Source organism: Lepidothrix coronata, unplaced genomic scaffold (assembly GCF_001604755.1).
Source record: "Lepidothrix coronata isolate B3197 unplaced genomic scaffold, Lepidothrix_coronata-1.0 Scaffold395, whole genome shotgun sequence".
Lineage (NCBI taxonomy): Eukaryota > Metazoa > Chordata > Aves > Passeriformes > Pipridae > Lepidothrix > Lepidothrix coronata.
Window position 1 is genome coordinate 89,833 of NW_016690575.1, and position 6,570 is coordinate 96,402.

General features: G+C 50.9%; 1 long non-coding RNA gene across 1 annotated transcript in view; it reads right to left on the reverse strand.

The window, feature by feature from the left end:
- Positions 1 to 6,562, reverse strand: part of LOC108509727 — a 12,461-nt gene extending 5,899 nt beyond the window's left edge. The window contains exon 1 of the long non-coding RNA XR_001878693.1: positions 6,319 to 6,562. This is a non-coding gene — a long non-coding RNA (uncharacterized LOC108509727). The remainder of the gene's footprint in view (positions 1 to 6,318) is intronic.
- Between the last annotated feature and the right edge of the window lie 8 nt (positions 6,563 to 6,570).

The following is a 6,570-nucleotide window of genomic DNA, read 5'->3' on the forward strand; positions in this document are numbered from 1 at the left end:
CCCCAGGCCCTGGCCCAGCAGATCCTGTCCCTCCCGGCTGGCTCAGGGCTGTTTGGGGGGCACTGGGATGGGAGGGGGAGGAACAACAGGCCAAAGACTGGGCAATCCCTGCCAGGCTCCTGAGGGAGGGGCGAGGCAGAAACCAAGGGCAGAACCTGCCAGGAAAGTTGCTTGTGGTGGGCTGAGTGGCAGAGGCAGCTGCCAGAGCCAAGGGGACAAAGGCCTGGGTGCCTTTGGGCCTTGCAGCCCTGCCAGAGCCCTTGGCCATCTCTCCTGCAGGCTGTCCTGCCCTGTCCCTGCTGCTCCTCTGGCCTTGCAGGCTGCACACACCCCTCCTGCTTTCCCACGCCTCTCACAGCACTGATTTCTAGACCCTCACTGATGTCTCTGCACTCATCTCTGGCTATTCCCTGGAACACAAAGCCATGGGATGATCCAGATACTCTCTTTTTGTCCTCTTACATCACAAGGCTCCCCTTTGAGCAACAGTTCTTCCTCACCTCCAGTCTGAACCTTCCAAGCTGCACTCGGTGGGTTTTCTTTCTCTTCCCAGTACCAAGAAAAGCTCCATCCTGGCAGAATCACAGAATCACAGATTATGCTGAGTTGGAAGGGACCTATGAGAATCATCGACTCCAACTCCTGCCCTTCACAGGACCATTCCCAAGAGTCACACCATGTGCCTGTCATCTAAAAAGTTTTTGAACTCTGTTAGGCTGGGTGTTTTAATCACTTCCCTGGGGAGACTGTTCCAGTACCCAACCAGATCTCCTCTAGACCCTCTCCAGTTGTTCCTCCTTCCTACAGTATGGGAAGCTCGACAGACAGAGATTAGTCCAGATGTGGTGACCCCAGGGCTGAGTCCGAGGGGTGACAACTCCCTTGTCTGGGTGGCCACACTCCCCCCAAGGCAACCCCATGTGCAGTTGGCCTTATTAACTTGGATCCTGAGCCCCTGTGCCACAGTACATCCCTCTCAGAGTCCAGGCCCTTCTCCTGGGGGTCACTCCAGAGCTGAGCAGGGTCCTGCCTTCATCTCGGGGTCATTCTGGTCATTCTGCCCCTAGGGCAGGACTGGCCCCTTTGCCTTCTAAAACTCCAGGAGGTTTGTGTTGCCAGATCCCAGAGCTCCTCAGGGCCCCTGAGAGTGACTCTCAGCAGGGGCAGCTCTCAGGGTGTGCACAGACAGCTCCCCTGACTTGGTGCCCAAGGCTGCTGCTGCCTGGTAGGGCTGGGACAGAGGTGACCTGGCAGCCCCTTCCCAGCCCTGGGCCCCCTTGGGATCCTGAGGCACAGCTGAGTCCTCCCAGCATTCCCACTCCTCTGCTCCTTGTGTGCCGTGGGCTGAGCAGATCCAGGTCATCTCCCATTCCTCTGCCAACCCCCTGGGCCTGCTCTGGGCCCTCCAGGTCCTTGCCCTGCTCCCAAGGGCTGTGGGGGTGGTTAATGGTCAAGGCTTGGGGTTTAGAGCTCAGGGTGGGGATTAGGCAGAACTTTGGCAAGTTTATTGTTCTGCTGGCAGTGTCTGGTTCAGCTTTTTGGGCTGGGTTAGGATTAAAGGTTGGCTTTTCATACTGGTAATACAGGTTTGGGAATGGGGTGGGCATTAGAGGACAAACAAGAGTCTGGAGTTCTGGGTTTGGGCTTTTTCTGTCTTGGAATTAGAGCAGTGGATTCCTTTCCATGGGAGGGGCAGCACTTTTGGGTAGTGTTGGGGCTTGAGGTTACAAAGTGCATAAAGGTCCATCAGGAATGTTTGCACAGTCAGTGTTTCCGCACCCTCAGCATTACTTGAACCTGGTTTTACCTCACCAAACTCTTTCCTCTTTGTTGGCCAAGCCCCTCTTTCCTTCCCTAGTTATCTTGTCCCTTTTGTCACAGTTCCTCCCAACCTCCTCAGAACTTCCATCAGGATGGGCTCAGCTTTGTGATGATGCTGTGCAACCTCATGGAATCAAGGACCCACTGTGAAACTGCAGAACCTCATGGAATTACGGGGCCATTGTGACCCTGGGGAAAGCCATGGAATCAGGAGTCCATTGTGGCACTGCAGGGCCTCTTGGAAACAAAGAAACCCTGGGCTACAGTGGAATTTCATGGAATCAAGAGGCCATTGTGACACTGGGGAACCTCATGGAACAAAAGGAATCCAGGGACACTGTTGAACTTCATGGAATCAAGGGGCAGTTGTGACACTACAGGGCCTTATGGATCCAAAAGAACACAGGGAAACTGTGGAGTCTCATAGAACCAAGGGACATGCAGGGCCTCATGGAACAAAAGGAACCCTGAGACATTTTGAAAGCTCGTGGAACAATATGGTCCTTGTGGCACTGCAGGGCCCCATGGAAACAAAGGAACACAAGGACACTGAAATCTGGTGGAACCAAGGGACCATTTTGACATGTGGGGCCTCATGGAAGAAGAGGAGCCCTGAGACATTTTAGAACCTCATGGAACCAAGGGGCCATTTTGACACTGAGGAACCTCATGGAGTCAAGGGGCCACTGTGATACTCCAGGGCCTCACGGAACCAAAGGAACCCTGAGATATTTCAGAGCCTCCTGGAACCAAGGGGACACTGTGCCTCCCCAGAACTCCATGGAATCAAGCAGAGCCGCTGCCTCCCCACCGCCGCTGCACGGACTGGAGTTGCCGGCTCTGCCCCCCTTGGACACCTCTGGAGTCAGCGTGTTCTTGGGCAGCAAAACTGATCTCAGACCAGAGAGTTTCCCATATTTTGCTTTGCCCCCTCTTTCCCTTGGTTTTGTTTTTTGTTCTTTGTTCCCCCAGGGGGAAAAGGGGGAAGGGAGGCACGTGTTGATCCCTTGTTTTACCTGTTTACAAAAGGGAGTTGGGGTAGGGGCGGAAAGAGGAGGCGGTTTCTCTCTCTGCTGTTGCTTTGAACTGTTCTGTTGGGGCGGAAAGAGGAGGCGGTTTCTCTCTCTGCTGTTGCTTTGAACTGTTCTGTTGGTATGGTTGTTTTTGCTGCTATATTTCTTGTTAGCGAACTCTTATTTTTTCACTTCTACCTCCTTGTATTTTGTCTTCCCAGGCAAGCCTGGGGACTCCATGGGTAGCAAGAGCTTTCTGTGCTGGCACCTGTGGTGTGGGAGGAATCTTTGTCCATATGCAATTTTGGGAGTAGGGCTGGCACCTGGGAGGTAGGTCTGAAAAAAAGAAACAACAGCCCTTATCGCCAGGAAAGAAAGACTGGAAGGTTTGGCTTTGTGGTGCAGTTGGTGGGCCAGGCTGAGCACTCCATGGGCAGCAAGAGCATTCTGTACTGAAAACTTTTGCCTCTGAGGTATCATTGTTTGTATGCAATTCTTGGAGTAGGGTTGTCATTTTGAACGCGTGGTAACAAACAGGAAACAACAGCCCTTATCCCCAGGAAAGAAAGACTGGAAGCTTTGGCTTTGTGGTGCACTTGGTGGCCTAGGCTGGGAACTCCATGAGCAACAAGAGCTTTCTGTGCTGGCACCTTTGGTGTGGGAGGAATCTTTATCCATATACAATTTTGGGAGTCAGCCTGTCAGTTGGGAGTCAGAGCTGAAAACAGGAAACAACAGCCCTTATCCACAGGAAAGAAAGACTGGAAGATTTAGCTTGGTGGTTCAGTTGGTTTGTCAGCCTGGAGACTCCATGGTCAGCAAGAGCTTTCTGTGCTGGCACATTTGGTGTGGGAGGAATCTTTGTATGCACTTTTGGGATTCAGGCTGGCAGTTGGGAGGTAGGGCTGAAAACAGGAAACAACAGCCTTTTTTGCCAGGAAAGAAAGCCTGGAAGCTTTGGCTTTGTGGGGTACTTGGTGGGTCAGCCTAGGCACTCCATGGGCAGCAAGAGCTTTCTGTGCTGGCATCTTTGGTGAGGGAGGAATCTTTACTTGTATGCAATTTTGTGGCTCGGGCTGGCAGTTGGGAAGAACAGTTGAAAATAGGATCAAAAGCCCTTATCCCCAGGAAAGAAAGCCTGCAAACTTTACCTTTGTGGTCCAATTGGTGGGCCAGGCTGGGCACTCCATGGGCAGCAAGAGCTTTCTGTGCTGGCACCTTTGGTGTGGGAGGAATCTTTGTTTGTATGCAATTTTGGGAGTCAGGCTGTCAGGTGGGAGGCAGGGCTGAAAACAGGAAACATCAGTCCTTATATCGTGGAAAGATAGTCTGGAAGCTTTGGCTTTCTGGTATACTTGGTGATTCAGCCTGGGGACTCCATGGGCAGCAAGAGCTTTCTGTGCTGGCACCTTTCATGTGGGAGGAATCATCGTCTGTATGCAATTTTGGGAGTCGGTCTGGCGGTTGGGAGGCAGGGCTGAAAACAGGAAACAGCAGCCCTTATGTCAAGGAAAGTAAGCCTGCAAGCTTTGGCTTTGTGGTCCAACTGGTGGGTGTGGTAGTTTGGTCTAGGCCTTCCTTGGTGACCAGTTTGTAGCCAAGGAAGTGTCCAGATTTACCCAGTATTCCCTACTATTTTTACGTAAGCCAGGGTATAAGAAGAAAGGAGGAAAGGCCTTCAGTCTCTTTTTCCTTCCGGTGGCTTGGAGGTGCAGGTTCCCTGCTGTTGAGTCTGCCGTGTTGGGGAGCGAGGCCTGGTAAGGCCTTGCTGACCTTGGGAGATGGAGGTTGCAGATGATCATTCATTCCAGCGTGACTCTCCGTTGTCCCAAGGAAAGTAGTAAGATATTCTTTGCTAATTCTTTTAGTTGCTAGATCTTGGGCTACTGATCAGGATATATATACATATTTTATTTTGGTTTTGTTCCTTTTTCGCTTCCCCCTTCCCTTTCCCTTTTCCTTGTGAAATTGTATATATATTTCAATTGTATATAACTTAAGTGTAAATATATTTTTATATATTGCTTTAGCTGTCTCTCTCTCGTTTCATTTTTTCTTGGTTGTTTTTCTCCCTCTTCTCCCTGAGGTTTGGGGGGGGGGAGGGGGCTTTTTGTGGTAAGGTTTGGAGACTTGGCAGGGAGCCAGCTTCAAACCATATCAGTGGGTCAGCCTGGGAACTACATGAGCAGCAAGAGCTTTCTGTACTGACTCCTTTGGTGCGGGAGGAATCTTCGTTTGTATGCAATTTTGGGAATAGGGCTGGCAGTTGGGAGGCAGGACTGAAAACAGGAAACAACAGCCCTTATCCCCAGGGAGAAAGACTGGAAGCTTTGACTTTGTGGTGCACTTGGTGGGGAAACCTGGGCACTCCATGAGCAGCAAGAGCTTTCTGTGCTGGCACTTTTGGTGTGGGAGGAATCTTAGTCCGTATGAATTTGGGACTCTAACTGCCATTTGGGAGGCAGGGCTGAAAACAGGAAACAATAGCCCATATGGCCAGGAAAGAAAGCCTGGAAGCTTTTGCTTTTTGTTGCAGTCGGTTTGTCAGCCTGGAGACTCTTGGTCAGTAAGAACTTTCTGTGCTGGCACCTTTGATGTGGGAGGAATCTTCATCCGTATGCAATTTTAGGAGTAGGGCTGGCATTTGAGAGGTAGGTCTGAAAACAGGAAACAGCAGCCCTTATCCCCAGGAAAGAAAGCCTGGAAGCTTTGGCTTTATGGTGCAGTTTTTGTGACACCCTGGGTAGTCCACGGGCAGCAAGAGCTTTCTGTGCTGGCACCTTTGGTCTGGGAGGAATCTTCATCCATATGCAATTTTGGGAATAGGGCAGGCAGCTAAGAGGCAGGTCTGAAAACAGGAAACAACAGCCCTTATCGCCAGGAAAGGAAGCCTGGAAGCTTTGCCTTTGTGGTTCAGTTGGTTTATCAGCCTGGAGACTCCATGGGCAGCAAGAGTTTTTTGTGCTGGCACCTTTGATGTGGGAGTAATCTTTGTATGCAATTTTGGGAGTTGGGCTGGCAGTTGGGAGGCAGGGCTGAAAACAGGGGAGAACCCTGATTCTGAGTCTGAGGAGAGAAAGAAACCAGGAGACTTTGAAGTTCAACTGATGTTTCTACAGTCTCCCAGCTTTCCTCACATTAATGAAAATTGGCTCATGAGGTTAATGAGGATGCCGCTTCTGCTATGGGGAATTCTAAGCATTCTGGGGTCGGTAAGACAACCTGGTAAGTAACACTTGAGTGAATGGGGGGTTGTCTTGGGGGCTTGTTTCCTTTCCCTTTTCTGTCTCTCGGTTTCTCATTTTGTTTGCTACTCTCTTTGGAATAAATGTTGTTTTGTTCAGCTTTCAACTGTGTACTGGTTTCAGTTTTGGCAATCTCCCTGCTACACGCAGGCATAACAAACAAATGACAGCATCAGCAGATGCCTTTCCATTCCTCTTTCCCTTCCCATTCCCCGTTCCTCTTCCCTTCCCATTCCCACAGCCAACACACTATTTCCCTTCTCACTTTAACAAAGCTCTTTTCTCCTTCAAGGCCCTCAAAGGCGCCAAGGCCACATAGGAGGCCACACACAAACAGTACTCCTCTTCCCACTTGACAACACCTTCCCCCTCACTGTTCTACAGGAAACACCATGAATCTGCTCGCAGAGGCCTCTCGTTTCCCATCAGCAGCTCAGCACAAGGAGCTAAAGGAGCTCAAGCCTTAGGCCACAAGTGCTGACAGCGAGGAA